General features: G+C 32.4%; 1 pseudogene; it reads left to right on the top strand.

The window, feature by feature from the left end:
- The first annotated feature begins 4,765 nt into the window (after positions 1-4,765).
- The window catches only part of LOC149549113 (26S proteasome regulatory subunit S10B homolog B-like), an 88,264-nt pseudogene continuing 72,812 nt past the window's right edge, over positions 4,766-20,217 (top strand).

A 20,217-nucleotide genomic window follows, 5' to 3' on the forward strand; every position in this document is an offset into this window, starting at 1 on the left:
CACCCTTTTGTGCCACTCTTTACTTCCTGAAAGTTAGAAACGTCCAGGACACATATGCAAGATAACATTCCAACTCTTATTTAGATATTAGAACATAGCTTAAAATATTTATATGAAATACTGCATTCTATGTATAATATTAAGCAAAGTATGTCATGCATGCTACCCATAGGTTTAATAAGTTCTAGTTGTCTCTGGCATAAGTTCACAAGATATTTAAACAAATATTTTGGAAATGTTTTTAGACAAAGCACACAAAGACTAAGCCAAAACTATAAAAACTATATCAAAATTGAGATATTAAATTGCCTCATCAATAGGATCTATCCTTAACCAAAATTCTCAAAAGGAATGATCTAAGTTGATTAACCATGAGGAAGTGATCAATGCACAAATGAATAAAAAAATGGAGAATATGAAGAAAGGAGGAAATCCTATGATCTACTATGGAAAGTAAGTACTTGAAACCTTGAATGAGTAGAAGACAAATACTAAGCTCAAAGTAGAGAAAATATAGAAAATGTTGATTACTGATGTCTGTACATTGTTTTGGGGAATTTTGTAACCTGCTTTGAACTAGAAATGTCAAGATGGAGAAAACCCAAAAAAAATTGTCCTTTTGAGGGTAGGTCAACCTTGGCCTAGATAACAGAGCATAATCTTACCCCGACACACAATTGTACACCAAAAAGTCAACCTTGACCTGCACTGCTCTGACAAAAATTTTGTTCGCAGATTCTACAAGTTCAACAAAAAGGGTATCCAAATATGCACTTTAATTTATTGTGTTGTATCTATATCTACAAGAAAAAGGGTCTTGTTGTTTGGATAAGGGATCTACCTTTGTCAAACCCCAGTTTGGAATCAACCTTAATAATGGAATTGAAAAAGAGAATGCTAGCAAGCATTAGAAGTAAATCTAACAATGTAGCTATGATGTTCAATAGAATTGTATTTGAGATGTAAACAAGTATATTGATATGAAATCTTGGACTTAATAATGTAAATAAAAACCATAAATGTAAATCAAAACCTCCATGATTGTATGCTTGAAATCCACCTTGAGAGAAGAATGAATAGATCTTGAAGATGAACAAAGGGTCTTGAAGGAAGATCACACCACCATGATAGATAGATTGAGGGTTTGAATTATGAATCTTGAATGCTTGAACCAAATCCCTTCAAAGGCTTGAATTCTTGAATCCTTGATCCTCAATAGAGCACTCCAATAGAGAAAATGGCTTGGATGCTTCCTTGAAAATGCTTGATGGAATTCTTGCTTGATCTTTCTTGATGGTAGAAAATAATAGATCATCTAATATCATGTGTTAGAGAGAATGAGAGGAGGAGGCTTCCTTATGTAGTGATCTAGGACACAAACTTCTAGATAGAGACTAACATTGGAGAATTAAATCTCAATTAACCTTAGCCCCTAGAAATGGACCTAGATTAAATGCAATTTAAGAGTTTACTATTTTAGAGACCAAAATAGCAGACCCGGAAGTGGGAAAACAATTCTTTCAGAAACCCAAAATTTGGAAATCATGGAACTTGAAATTCGGACCTAGGGTCAAGGTTGAGGTCAACCTTGACCTAAAATATTGACCTTGACCCTAAGGTCACAAATCCCAGGATCTCAATCTATAATGATAGAAAAATGTAAAAAGAAAGTGGAAAAGGGGCTGGAAACAAGGGGAGAAAAGCATAACAAGGGGGAAATAGCCAAATCCATGCAAAGACTCAATCAAGGTGCTTGACATGACCCTAGACCACTTACTAAGAGGGTTAAATTCTCTTAACATGGAAGTGCTTCCATTTTAAGATGATACATCAGCATAACCAATTCTTGGAAGCTAACTTCTCCACTCCCCTTTCTTTTTCCTCAATTCTTAAAATTCATTGTCATCATAAAATAGTTCAAAGGTAGAGTCATTTGGTTAGAAAGTAGTTGCTACATGTCATGGAGTTTTCAAAATGTCCAAGAATGGTCACCATGTGGAAACAAAATGTCATTCAAACATTATAGGCAGTGATGGGTTGGGTGGCTTAATTGTTATCCTAAATAAGGAACAAATATCATGTGCCCATGATTTCAACTTGTACCTATGTGGATCATATATTCTTGTGATTACAAGGAGATGTAAGTGAAACTTCAAGAATGACATGGTTATTATCATTGGAGAGTTAAGTTCCACATATTCTTGAAGATGCACATCATCTCTGCTTTCTAATCCAAGCTTTTCCTTCCTTGTAATGTTTGCATAGACCAAATTGTTGACCAAGAACTATTCAAAACTGCACATCCAGTTTCTAAAATCCCTCACAGTCACCTCACCTTCATTAATATTGTACCAAATTGGTATCTATAGACTCCACATACACATCCAATTTCTAAAAAAACCCCACAATCACTTTGCCTTCATTAATATTGCACCTAATTGTGATCTATAGAATCCACCTTCACATGTCCTTCATAAATATTGCATGTAATTGTGATGCATAGTCAAGAATGAATCTAATATATATTTTTCTAAATTAATAGATTGGGCCAGTGATTAGCATGACTCATATTTTTTTTTTTCCTCTGGCTTATGTTCTATTGTTTGTTTTTCAATTTGCTATCAAATTGTCATGTGACTTTCACTTTTCCAAAACTATTTAGTTTGCATACCCAACATGTTTGGTGCAAGTAGTAGGGTGTTAATCATGTTCTTATCATAAACTCTTCAATATGGATTCTTCCAAACCTTACCAAGCATATCACAATCAATCCCTTAGGACTTCCACAAGGTTAGAGACCAAGTGGTTGGCCTTTTCCTCATGTCATACTCATCTCTTCCTAATATATCTACCTATATCTTCTCAAACACCAAACGATTACCCTTCTCACCACACAAAATGTAGTGCCTACCCTCGTTCACATCTTTTCTGGACATTGTTATTATCATCAGACTATGATAGACTAGTTTTATGTTGATAGATTAGTGGTATTATTTTGACACTATCAGACATTACGTTATGGATTCAGTGGTTATATGATGAGATCATTTAGATTTTACATTTCATGCATACATGATGATCATTATACTGTTTTCAGTTATTATTGATGATTAGATGGATGGTTTATTATCTTATGTGTTTTATTATGGATACTTACCCCATACTTGCATGTGTATGGTGTGCGTGTTTTCTTATTTTATGGCATTTCTGATGTGGTTAAGGAAGGGAGTCATAGTCACCTGCTTAGTCGGGATCTACATGATGCACCACTTCTTGCCATTGTCTATTTAGCTTAGCATTATATATATTGTATGTACATGCATGGTTTTTCTGTAGGTTGCAGGTACCGGGTATCGACTTCCCTGAATTGCCAAGATGAGCGTACCCTATTATACTATCTCAATGATAAGAGAAGGGAGATAAATTCTCAAGTCCAAATCCCAAAATTTTAAACCAATTGTCCTAGTGAGGTAGGACAAGTATCTAGATATTTTACCCACCGAATGTGTCGGATGACATGATTCGTGATTTTTAACCTTTTAGACTGATTTTGAGTGATTTGCTCTATGATGGGTTTTCATATTTTATCTTGGAGGTCTATGGTGAATTTTCTATTAATTAAGTCTTAATAAATGGATTTAATTAATAAATTAATTATTTGAGAAGATTAATATAAAATATCATGTTATTTGATATTTTAATTAATTAAATGTGGATTATTGAGGAAAATGAATTAAATAAAAGAAAATTAGAAATTAAAATTAATAATAATAATAAAATAATAATAAAGTAATAAATAAATAATAATAATAAAAGTTATAAAGTTAAAATGAAAGTTATAAATATTTAAATAGAAATTATATAAAAAGTGAATTGGAGTTATAAGCTTGCATGGGAATTAACGCACTTCTCTATTTCTCATGTGTCAACAACACGGGGGTTAGTGCATCAATTAAGCACATGGTGTCTACAACCCTAAGGCTCATCTTGAAGGTTGGAAAAGACCCATGCTTAGTTGGTGACACCTTCCAGCTATTTCTAGAAGCATTCTTGATGTTTCCTGAAAGCTCTTTATATTCAAGCATTCATAGAAGCTTAGACATAGCGTTTGGAGTGCAATTGGGGCATTGGAGGACTCAAGCATTCTGAAGAAGGGAGAAGCTTGCTCTGCAGATTTTCTGAGGAAGAGCAATTTAGCATCAGAATCTGGGTAGATTCTTGTGATTTTACTTATGCAATTTTTGCATCATGCATTCCCTGTCTTCTTCGTGTCTTCCATATGTCTTCTAAGAAGTTTCATATTTATATGCATTCTTAATGTGGGTAGATTAATTTAATTGGAGAACTTTATATGCATTCTATAATGCAAATATCTTATTCTTAATTGTAGATATAATCTTTGTGAAAAACATACATGGTTATATATTCAGATCTGCATACATATACATATATATAAATATATATTTATATATATATGCATATGTATACATTATTATGGATCTATCATAAAATTCGAATACATATACATATATACATACATATATATATATATATATATATATATATATATATATATATATATATATATATATATATATATATATCTATGTATGTATGTATGTAAGTATGTATGTATGTATGTATGTATGTATGTATGTATAATGCACCGAATTGAGCGATTGATTAAATCGCAGTGGAAGATTTATTAATTCGCATCGCGATTTATATCGCATGGAACAAAGTTTATATATTATATGTCGTGGGCATGTTTCGTACCCCGCGCTGGCAGAAGGCAGAGGCCTGCCATCGCAAGTCTGCGGCGACAGGGGTACTACGTACCCGCTGTCGGCGCAGTGCCTGCGACCATAGGTACTGCATACCGCAACAAGAGTTGGGGGGATTTTAATTGATGTATATGTTATGTAAAAAAAAAAAAAATGTTTATGTTAAAACATTTGTATAATCGATTCTCATATGAAGTCAATCAAAATTGTTAATTCGATTTTATGAAAACGTATTTACATATGTATGTATGTATGTATGTATGTATATACTTAAATATATATATATATGTAATATGTAAATGTGTTATTTATAATTTAAGTTATTATTTGATCAATGGCTTATATTGATGGTTTATTTCCATAAAGGTGACTCTTTAATAATTTTCAACTATTTAATAATTTAAAAGTTTTAAATTACTAAATAAGGAATTGATAGTTGGGTGGGGGATGTATCAAACAAATGTATCCTCCATTCATTCTTCAGACTTGGAAACTTAAACTGAGATCTCTACATTTAAACTCAAGTTGTAAAACCAAAACATGTGTCTACATTGTGTATTTTTTATGCTATTGTTTTGGGTTTTGGGTTGACTAGTGTTGACCAATATAGGACGTCTACCAGAGGCTTGGGGGTTATGTGATTGTGGTGACATGATGATGTTTTAATCTCGATCTTTATAAACCCAACCATGGTTATGTGATGGAATGCTCTATTTATTGATTGTGATTACTGATTGTTATAGTTGATATTCTTATGTATGAGACACTTGACTTAACCATTATTTTGGTCATCGATCATTTATCCTTGGTTATTTTTCTAGTCACCATGATGGGACTGTTATGTGGATTTATTTTGATAATGTCATGATGTGACATGTTTGACTCAACCATTTTTGGAGTCTTCGATCAGCTTGATTGAGATATATTTTGGTTATTGAGAACCATTGGATATTTGATTATCAGTGATACTTCAGTTGCCAATAGAGAGCTGTTGTGTTCATGATTTTCTATGGATGTTGCTCATGGAGATTTGATGCTTTTATGCATATTTGATAATTTTTTTATGGATTATCTTTTGTGATTTTGAGATTTATGAGTCCATGAGCATTAGGGTAGGATATCTGCATGTAGTGATGGGAAGTGACTTGCAATGGGGGTTGGGGCCCTAAGAGGCTGCCAGGGTAACTCATTGTAAGTTGGATTAATAAGTAATAACATTCACACCTAATACTAACTAAATGAACCTAAAAAGATAAGTGTTTTGTTCTTGCCCATGCCTTGAGTGCTTGTATAGGCTAGGATGGGAGTAGTGAGATGCATGGTTGCGACCTTGCATTCCGTAGTATGCCTCGTCAGTATGAGAGGATACTAGTGGCCGCATGAAATTAGTATGGACCAATGGAGTTTAGCTAACTACCAGGGTAACTTGTACGTGATAATTGCGATGACACGTTCCCACTTGCATAGTAGGTTCCTACATGTCATTGTGCCTCTGGGAATAAGATGTCAGATTTTGTGTTTGGAACCTTTGAGTTAGTATACTTTTAAGATTCTTGGACTTATAGAGATATGTGCTATGTGATTTTGATAGCCTGTTTGGGACTTGAGATTATCTCCTTAGCATGGTGGGAGTGGACCACTTAGGTACCATGCAATCGGGTGGTAGTGTATTTTCCACTCTTACCATTTTGAGATTCATTGAGACATCGTGGCTAATGCATCCTTCATGATGGTGGATATGTATCCTTTTTCATTGATGATTAGCATATGTTAGATGATGTTATCTTATGCTTTTATTTGCATGTTATATTACTTCTACATATGATGATGTGTTTATTAGGAGTGACATTCCTACTATGTAATACCGATGATCTCTTTGGTGATTTGAAATGTTACGCACAGAAGGATGGCTAGGATCCACGATGGTCTAATGATGCTATTGATGGTTGGGAGGAACCATGCACTTAGTTTATTATGTTTGATCTTTATGATGGATGTATATGTTCTCTATGATGTTGTATCATGTGATTATCTCTACTTTGATGTATCATGGATTAGAATAGGATGATGTACCTTATTCTATGTATGTATATTCTTTTGGGCTTGTCATACCCTGTGACATGTACAGTGGATGAATGAGCATTTGAAATGTAATGTATAAACATTGGACTTATCATTATTATTTCATGAGGATGTTGTACTAGATGGATTCATGTATGTAATTCAACGTTAAGGGATCTTAAAGAATGTAATCCGTTATTTATGTTATGTTTAATTTCAGATGGACAATGTTATTGCTTCCGTTATTGTGCATAATTTTTATGTGATATTTACTTTCATGGAAAAAAAAAATTGTTTCTAAACTTAGTGAAATTATAGGTTAATTCTTTGGATCCCTTGGCGGGGCATTACACAAAATCCCCCACTCCCTCACACCCTCCAGGATCTTTCAGAAACTCCACACCCCAAATGATTCCAAGGGGCTTAAATAATCACAAACAATGTGATTTCAAACATTCATAAGGTTTCATGCACCTTAGTGGGATCCATACACTAATCTAACAAGCTAATCTAATAAGGGGATCTTCCTTGTAGCCCTATTTTGGGGTTTTAGATCAAAACTCAGAAATTCCTTTAAAAAAAATCTTGAACTAATGGAGGATTAAGACACCTATTATTGAATCCTATTAAACTTTAAAATCACAAATTCTCAAGTCACCATTAAGACACTCAAACACCAGGCCCTAGTTGAGGGCTAATAGGCCTAATTGGTACAACAAGTTCTAAACTCACAAAAAATTTCAAGAACTTGAAGAAATGAACTTGGAAACATGTTTACCTTATAAATTTCCTTAAAACTTCCAATTATTGGGCTCCTAGTCATAATGGAGATAGTTTATCCTTCAAACCCTTGGCCTAATGAGGGTTTCATTGTTGTTTATAGTAATTGTCCTCAAATCTCCATTGTCTCACCTACCCAACTCTTCTAATTGGCTCTTCAACACCCCATGAATAAATTAAAACATTCAAACATGCATGTAGACTATAAAGCAAGCCTCTGTCATGTTTTCTTGAGTTTTGGTTCAGTGTATTCTTCATGTAGTACCAGATACCTTATAGATTCTTAGCCAACTCCATTATAAGGATCAGGGTTATGGTGTAAACCCATGAGAGGGAAATATTAAAAAATAAGGAATACCTCCAAATCTTCCCTAATTCCACACATGAGAGCATGAAGTCACTGTGATACTTCACTCTAAAAATATATACAATTTACTATCTAACTAGTGAATAATGAGATCTTAACAATAAATCCATGAGGCTACGCACACATTTAACATTAGTATTGATTATAGACTTCATTAACCTTATAGATTCTTAGCCAACTCCATTATAAGGATCAGGGTTATGGTGTAAACCCATGAGAGGGAAATATCAAAAAATAAGGAATACCTCCAAATCTTCCCTAATTGCACACATGAGAGCATGAAGTCACTGTGATACTTCACTCTAAAAATATATACAATTTACTGTCTAACTAGTGAATAATTAGATCTTGACAATAAATCCATGAGGCTACGCACACATTTAACATTAGCATTGATTATAGACTTCATTAAACTATGTAGAAAGATTAAGAACCATCATATCCATGAGGTAAGGGAGGAAGTACCAAGACTACATTCAAATACAAGTACACAAGTAGATTTCACAAAAAAAAATGATTATATTATTCAAAACCACCACACCATACCCTAGACTTCTCTTCTCTACATCGCATACCCTATCTCATCTACATGAAATCCCACCTTTATGTAATAGAATGACCTTTTAAATCCCTCAAAGATTTCATACAAGATGTTTGACCTTCCATCTTCCAAAAACTGTTACTTTGCAAAAATGTTGTCAACAACATTTTTGATAATTTGCATCTTTTGCTAACTAGTCATTCCTATTTGGCACCATATTGTTGTGGTTTCACAACGCACACCCCATTTTTACTAGGAATGAGGACCCCCTAGTAAATTTTTTTATCTCCCAAATCCCTAGTCCAGGGCCTAGGTCATTTTAGGAACTCCAGCTAGAGTCTGGGTCCTGCCTTTGTTCTTTAATTGAGAAAATCCAGCTGTCAAAATTGGGAAAGTTTGGGAAAAAAGAGTGTTTATGTGCTTAAGAGTGCACATGCGCACTTAGCACACATGCACACCTATTGATGGTGCACAAGTACACTAAATGTTTATGTCTACCCTTATGTCCCTTTGGAGATATGCACCCGCACACATGCGTAGGTTTGCACCCCCAAAGGGTGTGCACATACCTAACAACCTAAAACCTAACAAGGACCTAATAAAAACTAAGTTAAAGGTGCACATTTGCATACCTATACCTTTGAAGCTTTGGAACGTACACACCAAACACTAAGACAAGGTGTGGATGTGCACACCTCCCCAAGGCACACACATGCGCACCTTTCAAACAAAAAACTCTAGAGTAGCACAATAATGGTGTGCAGGTGCACATTTGTAACAAAAGAATAATTTATGTGCAGTGTAAGGGTGTACAAGTGCACACCCCATAAAGTGCATTGGTGTGCACCCTATTTGAACAATTAAGAACCCTTTGTATAAGAAAATGGTGCAGACATGCGCACCTCACAAGCTGTGTTATGTGTACACCCTTAATTTTTGATGGTTTTCTTAGGGGAAAAGGTGCACAAGGTGCACCAGATTTTTGTCTTACAGAGTGTAAAATAGGGTTTTCTGCTAGTTTTGTCATAGTTTTGCATTTTGGGTTTATTTATGAGAAATTAGAGTTTGTTTAAGGTTTGATTTTCAACTCTTTGGACTAATGTTTTCTTCTTTATGTAGGTAAAAAAATGCAACCTTAACTTGTTGAGATCATAACTTTTGACCTAGAGCTTGGAATTCAAAACTATTTACACCGTTGGAAAGAAGAAATTAAAATCTAATTTCAGTCCCTACAACAATGAGCCTTCAGCTACCTAGTTTTAGGGACCGATGAAAGTTTAAACTTGAAATTTATAGCAAAATTCCTCAGAAAAACCTAGTCAAAAGACCTCTAAAAAAGCCAGTTAAAAATGCCTAGAAAATATTGTTAAAACTATGAAAAAGTTTCAAACATTTGATCATTTTGGATAATCTGGATCACCTCATCTCTGATAGGGAAGGATCAATAAATTTTCACTAAAAATCAAAGATACATAGGGTTGACACATGAACCAAAATAGGTTCCTCATCTTATGCAACTATTAATGATAAGATTCAACAAGTGTGCCTTGGAATTTCAAATAGAAGAAGCAAAAAGAGTTCAAATCTATCAAAATGTTTGGATATAAAGAAGATATAAATCATCAAAAAAGGGCAAAATAAGTACACTAAAGTGCTCCCAGACCTCATCTAAGAAAAAGTTAGAAACCATTTTGAAAACTGAGAACTTTGATTTTTTGGTCAATTGAGCACCTTGTACAAAATTTCTCCCAAGGTGCACAGGTGCACAAGTGTGCAAGGTGCACTTCTTCCAATGTGTGATTCTTCAAAAGTGCACTGATAGTTGACTACCAGTTCTAAATTTAGAGCTTTTCATGCACTAGAAATGCATTATGACGACAGTTTAACTCCTACAAACACCTAGTGAAGATGGAGCTTCTATTTTTGGCATCTTCGGAGACTCCTACATCATCTAATGGCTTTTTTCTTCTTATTTTCTCATGCTTTCTTTATTTTGAGACATGTAAAGCTCATGCACCAATTAAATAATATAAATAAGGGTGGAATCCTACTTAGCATCAGTTAGAGAGTAAAATTGTACATAAATAAATTTGTTTTATTAGTTTAGAAGCATATGTTTTCATAAAGAGATCTCTCACTCTCAACACAAATTGGGGAGAGTATTTCTTATAAATTCAAGAATGTAATATGTATTCCAAGCCACTATTATTTTGATGCAATAGTATATGCTATTGGTGCTCTCATTTGGAGTGTAGTTATTCTTGCCTAAGTGTGTTATATTTTGTGAATGTATGTTCATGGAATGTAATGGAGCCAATAGTTTTATTAAGTTATTTTGATTGATTGATTTTTTAATTCTAGTGTTTGCTACATGTTTACAAATGCTGTTAATGTACTTATTTGGAGAAGAGATCAGCCTATTATTCCTACATAGCTTTTTGTTCTGCATGAGTGCACTTTTTGTGGCCTTGCAATTTGATGAAAAGTGAAACATCTTATGGTTATTGAGTTCCCATCGAAGATTGCATTAGTGGAATTAAGGTAGTGGTGCTCCTATTTTCATTGGTTACCTATCAATCTTTTCAAAGGCTTAACTTGCAGACATGTTATTTTAGTAGCTTATGTCTATTAGAAATTTACATTTCAAGTCATTTGCTTAAACTTCTTGTTACCCTATCTTTGTTATTACTTTGCTAACCCTTGGTAAAATTAGGAATTCATATAGTTGCATTGTTAGATTGCATTCATTTAAAAAAATAGAAAATACCAAAAAAAATCTCTTTTGTGGTTAATTTTGAAACATCAAGCAGATTGATCATTTGATATTAAATTGGTTCAAACCAGCAAAGGCCTCCTCATGAACACTCACATTTATCTTCTACTAAGCAGATTCTAGTAGGTCACAAGATCGCCCAAAACCTTGGAGTTGATTCCAAATTAGCTTTTCAAGAGAGGAGTTCAAAAGGATTCCTGTCATTAAGCATTGTGCATAACAACAGCTCAACACATATATAGGTCCAAAAGGCTTACAAATTACATTTTTAATTCATTTGTGACCTTGCGTGAAATTTTAATACCCCTCAAGGCCTTTGACTAGCATTGACCAACTTTGATTTATCATTGACCTTGGTCTACATGACCTTGATTGAACACACAATTACATGAAACTAAAATAACTATTTCACTAATCCTATCATGAATTAAAACATACTAAAATGACTCAAAATTCAGTGGAGATGGTCAAGGTGTTCTTGCACCAATGTTGCTTGAAAATTTTACCTGGTTAACTGATCTCCTCATTTATTGTGCCTTCTCAAGCTTGTACAGAGTGTCTCTATTGGGTTCAACTAAATCAAAGACAATAAAACCTAGGAGATTTGTGTTTTAGGGACTCTTGGTTTAGTTAAATTGGAACTCATTTCCAACCTAAATGTATTCACATGATGTATAACTTTACCAAAATTATTATTTTTATTCAAATCACGTCCAACTACACAGCGTGAAAGATAAATATTTTTCACTCATTTTTCAAGTGAAAGTATACTAACTTGTCAATAACATATTTTGTGTAAATACTCTACCTAGTCATTTTGAGCTATATCATTTTGAAAGTTTTTTACTAGCCTTTATTTTATCTATATTATAAAGACAACCCATGTAAATCTATTGACATTAGTCATTTGTAATGAAAATGGTAATTGTGTAAGGAATTATCATTTTTACTACCCAAGAAATACCTAGATTAATCATGGCTAGAGGCTGAACCATGTCAATGTGCTTTACTAACAAATTCCTTCATCTCTTGTTGTAAGGATTATTTGGCTTGGAAAGATCTTTGATAGAAATTGCATTGAACAAACTTGTGAAGGACCTTGATTTCCCTATGAATAACTTTGAGTTACCTCTTATGTACATCATTAAAAGAAAAACTCTTCTTTCTCAAAATTTTAAATAAAAAATATGATATAAAAATAAAAAATCATTGGAACAAGTCCCCAAAATCATCAAGTTTGATATCACAAATAGTGAAATGTATTTTTTCATATCACATAAGTGTTGTTAATCCTTATCACTGTTACCATTGTTTATTTATAATCTTTAAAGTTGAAGTTCTACACTAAGTTGCATCAACCAAATCAACTAGTTTCCAGCTGTGATATTGTTAGTGGATGAGGGTTATCTCCTTAATAGCTAAAACATTTATGTACTCAAAAAAAAGATGTTAAGCCCTATTTTGTTAACTTATAGTGCTACATTAATATTCCTCTTCTACACATGTGGCCCTAATATTTTATTGACCACAATTAAATATGAAACACACTCCATCAGGAAATCATCTATTAATTCACTAATAACATTCTTTTTCAGCATTCATTGTTGATAGTAACTACAACATTTCCTCTTCAAAATTTCATGCCATAACTATAGATGTTGTTGCTATTGTCATGTTATTTTCTTGATTGTGATGTTACACATGGATGTTTTTATGTTTTGAAATAAGACTACAATTTATGAATGTATTATCATGCCTAGGACATCAATAGTGACGTTTCCCTTACTTTTCCCTTATGTTCTAATATGACAATGTAATTGAACAATGCATGAGTGGTAGTCATTTTTTATAGATAGGGTACATACCCTTCATTTCTTAGTTCCTTTGACTAACACCATGCATTTCCATTTTGTCATTCCCCAAAAGATAATAAGACATGTCTTGATAGGTCAGATGCTACATAGTCTATTATTCCACAAGGCAATGATGACTCCTTTCTCTTTCCTTATATTTTAAGTTCTTTCATGTGTATTTCAGTCGCATTGTTTTTCCTTTTTTGTAGTCATCTCAAACACTTGACTTAAAAATGAAAATTGTGGACATTAAGATATGCCAAATGAAAGATCAGGCTAATGAACATAATTTGTAGGGTTAGAAACCAACCTAAATTTTTCCACAAAATGTTAGGTAGAAGTAACCTTTCAATTAGTTCCTAGTGTGTAATTTCTGAGTTGAGCAAGACCATTCTTATTTCCCCCACTTCTTGTAGTATTCTCTAAATTATCTAATAGAACAACACATCCCTTGAGAATGTCAATGGTCTTACCCTAAAGAGTGATTATAAGTATGAGAAACTTCCTTTGCAGATATTTTTTTGGTTGCATAAAGACTAGCAAGTTGATCTTGTTATTAGAGGAACTCACAACAGTCAAGTAATGCCCAATTATCTTGGCCATCTTCACACCAATGTGGCCTATACCCCCAACCCTATTAATCCATATCTCTTGCCAGACTCTATCATCACACACTACTTCATTGAACTATAGGTTATAACTCCATCACATAACGACAGTGCAACTTGTTCAAGGGGTAGATTTTCAAGGATATGAACCAGAAATCTGCACCATCTTAGAAGTTTTATGTTTTACACAATAATATAAAAGACCATTCCTACTAAACTACTAATGATCCAGGTTATATCAAGGTAATAATATATTACAGATTCAGTCAAATAGTAGGGTTCTATTGCTTAAGATGAGTGAGTAATAAAAAAATATAAATGAAGTAGAATAAAGTACATAATAGAGGATGATCATCCGATCACATACTAATTTTAAGACAATTATCTAATAGTTGCAATATAGAACTTACAAAAAATGAGTCAATCTAAATAATTGTTTTAGGCAATATAGATTTTGTAATATAAGAAGAGGTGTCAATTTCAATTCCAAGACATGCACAATGAATGAAAAACTTAATATCTAATAGTTGGGAAAGAATCTATGAGGTGTGTAAGCAATCCCTTCAATAAATAGAAGATAAAAAAATTCCTTTTATTTTCCCAACATGTAGTAACACACGATCAAGTAATTTCATACTAACAAATAAGATTAGTTATTGAAATCATGGATCTTACCAATCTCTTAATAACTATTCAGGTGATCTTTTGTCACTTAATCAATAACTAATAAGGTCTATTAAATTTCTTGGTAGGTCTTAATAATTTTTTATTTATATAGCATTTTTATTTGTAGAAAGCGTCACTAGTACATTTTCTCATAGATATTGATCAAGACATTTATAATAGGAATATATATTAAATTAGTTGTGCAAATTGAAAGAAAATAGTTAATAGAGTAATATATAATATGTAATAAATGTCACCTTAAGATGACCACTTTTTGAAATTTGTATGCATCACAAATCCTCTGTCATTCATGATAACTTCCCATAAACCTAAACAATAATTATAAACTATATACCCATATAATAGTATAAATAAAATTATCCTTTTTTGGGCCATACTGATATAATGTTTAAGAACTTGATGTAAGCATAGGAAGTTACAATGGGAAGCTACTAACACCCAACCCTAATGTAAAGAGGATATTTGAAATAGTATATTATATGCCATTATCTCTAAAAGATAAATGTGCACAACTTTTTCGTTCAAAGTTGTCTTGTCTCTTTATCTTTCCAAGGTATTCCATTGGTGAATCAATGAGCTATAGTGGTAACCTAGAAGTAAGAAAAGATAATTCAGTTGATTGCATTGAGGCTAAAGTGAGGGTATGGATTATATAAAAAAATTCACAATGAATAAGACTTACCTCTAATCAACAACCATGGCACTTGATGTAGTGCCTACCCCTAGTTAACTTTTTCAATTTTATTGTTGAACTCTTTTTAGGCCAGTTTATGTTTATGCTTGATGATTAGTAGAATTATTTTCCAAATTATTGGGTATTGTTTTCATACTTAGTTGATTATATGATGAGACTACTTTGGTACTGGTTAATTCATGTATGCATGATTATACTTTGATGATGATGATTTACAATGATTTTAGTTATTTAATGATGTTAGTTAGATGAATTATTTATACGTGTTTTCTATGGATACTTACCTCATACTTGCATGTGTATGGTGTGCATGTATATTTTCTTTATGTATGACATTTCTGATGTGGTTAAGCAAGGGATTCGTAGTCACCTGCTAGTCAGGATCTACATGATGCACCACTTCCTATCATTGCCTATTTAGTTTTGAAAATATGTGTTTGTACATGCATGGATTTTATGCAGATTGCAGGTACTGGGTATCAACATCCCTGAATTGCCAGGATGAGCGTACCCTATCACAATATCTTAATGGTAAGAGAGGGGAGATAAATTCTTGAGTCCAAATCCTAACCTTTAAACCAATTGTCCTAGGAAATTAGGACAAGTATCTAAGATGATTAACCTTTTGAATTTGTCATATGACGTAAATTCATGATTCTAACCCTTGAGTTTGATCTTGTATGTGGTATTTTATGATGGGTTTTCATATTTCATCTTGTAGGTCTTTGGTGAATTTTTTGTTAATTAAATCAAATTCAAAATCTTAATTAATGATTTAATTTAATGGAAAATAATTAAGATAATTTTAATATTTAATTATATTTAATTAAGCCTAGTAGGATAAATGCTTATTATTATTATTATTAGAATGATATGTCATTTGATTGTTTCATTAAAATATTATTATTATTAGAATTATTATTTGATAGGATGGTGCCTTCTATATTAAATTAGTGATTTTATTTAATGGAAAATTATTAAGATAATTTTAATATTTAATTATATTTAATTAATTGAAAAATTAATTAAATAAAAAATTTTAATTTAAAGAGAAAATTATAGTTCTAATTTTAGAGGGTAATAATATTTATTTAATTTAATAATAATATATTTGGGAGATCATTTTTAAATAAATGCTAAATATTATTATTACTTAAGTTAATAAATATTTTATCAAAAATAAGGCTTCAAAAATTAAATAAAGAGAGAAAGAGAAATTAATTTATTAAAGATATTTTAATTGCAAAAAGTGTGCATGATTATCCAAAAAGTTAATAAAGAGTTAAAAGATTGTGATCAACGAGTTCCGCCGCATTATCACACAATCAGTGCCCTAAATTTAGGAGAGAACTTCATATCAGAGATTGAGAGTTCTTTTTGCAGGGACTAGGATTTTCAGAGAAGGGATATTTCAGAGAGAAGGTTTTGAGAGAAGAGAATTTTCTCACAAGCTTCGGGTGATTGTGTATTAGCATCAGAACCAGGTAGAGCCTCCTGTTTTGTTCACCCAATGAATTATGTAATTTAATATTCCTATCTACATTGTGTTTGTTAATCTATGTTTCCAAATTTTGTTGTGATAAATCTTTCAATCTTTCATTGTGAATTATTGTTATTCATATCGAATTCTTTTGTACATGAGGATTGAAAATCAGGAAACCCTTGTCTATGAATTGAATAGTCATTATTTAATCAAAATTAGTTTCGAAAAGAAATCAATTTTAGATTAAAAATTTGACTGGTTTATCTGGGTTTCCCTATCAGACTATATTTGCAATGTTTATATATATATATATTAAAAAATTTAAATTGTGGGGGGGAGGGGGGTTGTTTTAAAACAAATCTTGTTAAAATAAAATTTAAAAAAAATATTAATTTTGGGTGGGAGGGGGGTTGCACACCCCACCTCCCCACCCGGCAATGAATTTTGCTGTAGTTGTTCATAATAGTACTGTGACAGCAGCAATAGTACCTTAACTGCTATTGCAACCACAGGATGACTGCAGCAGCAGCCAGTTATTGAAGGTCAATCGTGCAGGCCTAAAACACATGAACATATGCAATTTTTAAAAAAATTGTTTATAAATTTTATTAAATTTAATTTTAATTATTATTTATTAATAATTTTATTAATAGTTATTATTTTTATTTGTTAATTTAATTAATGATTAATGAATATCAATATAGTTTGTTTTAATAATTATTAATTAATTAAATTAAATTTAGTTTAATTAATAATAAATATTATCTAATAAAGTTTTAAATGGATTTTATTATTATTAATGATTTTGATTTGTAATAAATTTGTCATTGTTTTATTAGATAATCAATAATTATTATTTTAATAATTTAATAAATAATTATCTTTAATTTATTTTAGAATATTTGATTGTAATCAGATAAGGGCATTTGTACTTTATGTTCAAATACTGGAAATGGGTTAAGTTGTAAGGGTAAAATGTAAACCTCATATATTCAAAAACTTACATTGAAACGAAGACTTAAACCTTACTATTATCTCAGACTGTGTCTTCAAAATCAAACCAAACTATGAAAATATACTATTAAATGTATGTTGTCTTATGTTTTGGGTTCGGTTGACTAGAGTGTTGTCCATTCTTAGGATGTTTACCAAAGGCTTGGGAGTTCTGTGTTTGCGATGTTATGATGATGCTTTGATCTTGATCTTTTAAAATCAACCATGGAAATGTTTCTAGTATGCTCTATGATGAGTTTCATTATATTGTTCATTATTGCTTTCAGTGTTCTTGTGTGATAACAAGATGAATGTTATGACATATTTGACTTAACCTTTGAGTCATCGATTAGTTATTTTTGGATGCTTTCCAGTTGCTTGTAAAGAACTAAGGTGTTATTATGAATTTTCTTTTAATGCTTTCTAGTCACTTGTATAGGACTGTGGTGAAAACTATGATTATTTGATTTGTACTTTTATGAGCTTATGGTAGGTTATTTATATGTAATGTCAAGAAGTGGCTTGCAATAGAGGCCAGAGCCCAAAGTGCCTGCCAGGGTAACCCATTGTAGGTTATTTAATAAGTGAAAACACTAGACTAAATGAGAGTAAAATGAACCTAATAAGAGTCTTTATCTTTCCTCACCCATGCCTTGAGTGCTAGTACAAACTAGGATAGGAGTAGAGAGGATGCTTGGTTGTGACCATGCATCATTAGTATGCCTTGTTAGTACAAAAGGATACTAGTGCCACATAAAATCACTAGGGGGTCAGGGTCAAGTTAGAATACCATGGCAACTCTAGAGTTGATTCATACAATGACACTTGCTTGCTCGCATAGTAGATTCCCTACGTGTCTTTGTTTGCCTCTAGGTCTAGATGTCATTTTATCTTGGAACTTTTGAGTTAGATTACTTTTAGGGACTTACTTGTCATAGATATTACTTATGATTTTTGGGATTGATATCTGTTGGAATTACAAATTGAAAACATATACTTCTAAGGGGGGGGTGAATCAGCAGTTAAAACATGAACCCATAAAACTTTCCACCACACATCCATCTCATGCATTCAATAGATAAACTGAAATAACATGTAAAGCACATACATCTAAATCATGTAAACATATGAGCAATCACACATTTGACACCAAATATGATTACCCAGAAACCCTCCAAAAGAGAAGATAAAACTAGGGCGGGGATGACTCCCACAATTCTTCACTACTGCAGCAACAAATTGTAGCCAATTAAGGTTACAATGGTTTGACCATGAAACATGATCTACCCTATGAAAGGTCTACCCCATTAAAGGCTCACAAGGACTGTTAATTCCCACCTTGCTAAAGGATTTCAACACCTTGTCAGAAGTGTGTCTGGCTAAAGGACTTATGGTCATTCACTTGGAATGCCACCCTGTTAATTTACAATAGTTTGTTAGGACTACTCCACCTATGAGATTTAACTAAAATCACCTGTTAGGATGTTTCAGCATAGATCTTATGATTGGCTCTGGTTTCCTAATTAAAGATCAGATATGTATAGTGTTCTTCTTGATCCTCTCTGATCTAATGTGTCAATGGTGTATCCTCTATCCTTTGTTCTTCTCAAAACGATTATGCAATTCACTCTCTATATCTTCTAAGCCTCCATGAATGCTCTATTTACACATGCAAACTTCTCTATTCTCCTCTTTCAATTCCTTTACACATTCATATGAAGTTTAGGGTTTCATCCTCCTTAAGAAGATTAGAAGACTTAGGGTTAGGTATGAATCTATGGCTGAGATTCATTTATATTGTTGCTTAATCCTTCCTATTTTCTGATTGGCTGTATGTAAACACATAGGGATTATGTAAATAGATTGTCCTTATCTTTAAAGAACCAAAATCTAACCTTATGTCAACTTGAAAATGGTTTACATAGTTATTTGTGCAATCACAAACAATTTTTTCCAATTTGAGTTACTTGGCACTTGAAGTTACTAATGCTTAGCACATACTATAATTATATTCCTTGCTCAACACTTGAACTTCTCGGCATCTACTATTTACTCAGCACTTGAATGACTTAGCATGGTCTATCTACTTGACACTTGAGTGACTCAACACTCATTGCAATTTGGCACAGTCTTGTGTTTACATATTATACTCGGCATGCATTACTAGTTTGGCATAAACTAAGTAAATGTCTTAAGTATTTTGACACTCAATTGTCAAAACCAATCTGAGATCAACAATCTCCCCCTTTGATATGTGTGTCCAAAACACTTAACTATACATGATTATCTAATCTTCTTGAGTATAATATATTCACAACTTGTCTTATATACAAAACTTCAAAATTGCAAAATTTTGTAATAGACTATATGCCTCAAAAAAATTGTAACTCCCACTGAGTTAATATGCCTATTTTGTATCCGAAATCTATTCTCCTTTTTGAGTAGATTTTTCTCTTGCTGATACTCTTTGACTTCAAATGTGTTGATACTCTTTATTTGATATGCTCTATTTTTGTTCTTTCTTTGTTAACTTTGTTTGCTCCCCCTTTCATTGTTCAGCTTAGTCTCCCCTTTTCTTTTTAAAAATCTTTCT

The sequence above is a fragment of the Cupressus sempervirens genome, chromosome 7, assembly GCF_028749045.1.
Source record: "Cupressus sempervirens isolate cs-2001-9-10 chromosome 7, ASM2874904v1, whole genome shotgun sequence".
Taxonomy (NCBI): Eukaryota; Viridiplantae; Streptophyta; class Pinopsida; order Cupressales; family Cupressaceae; genus Cupressus; species Cupressus sempervirens.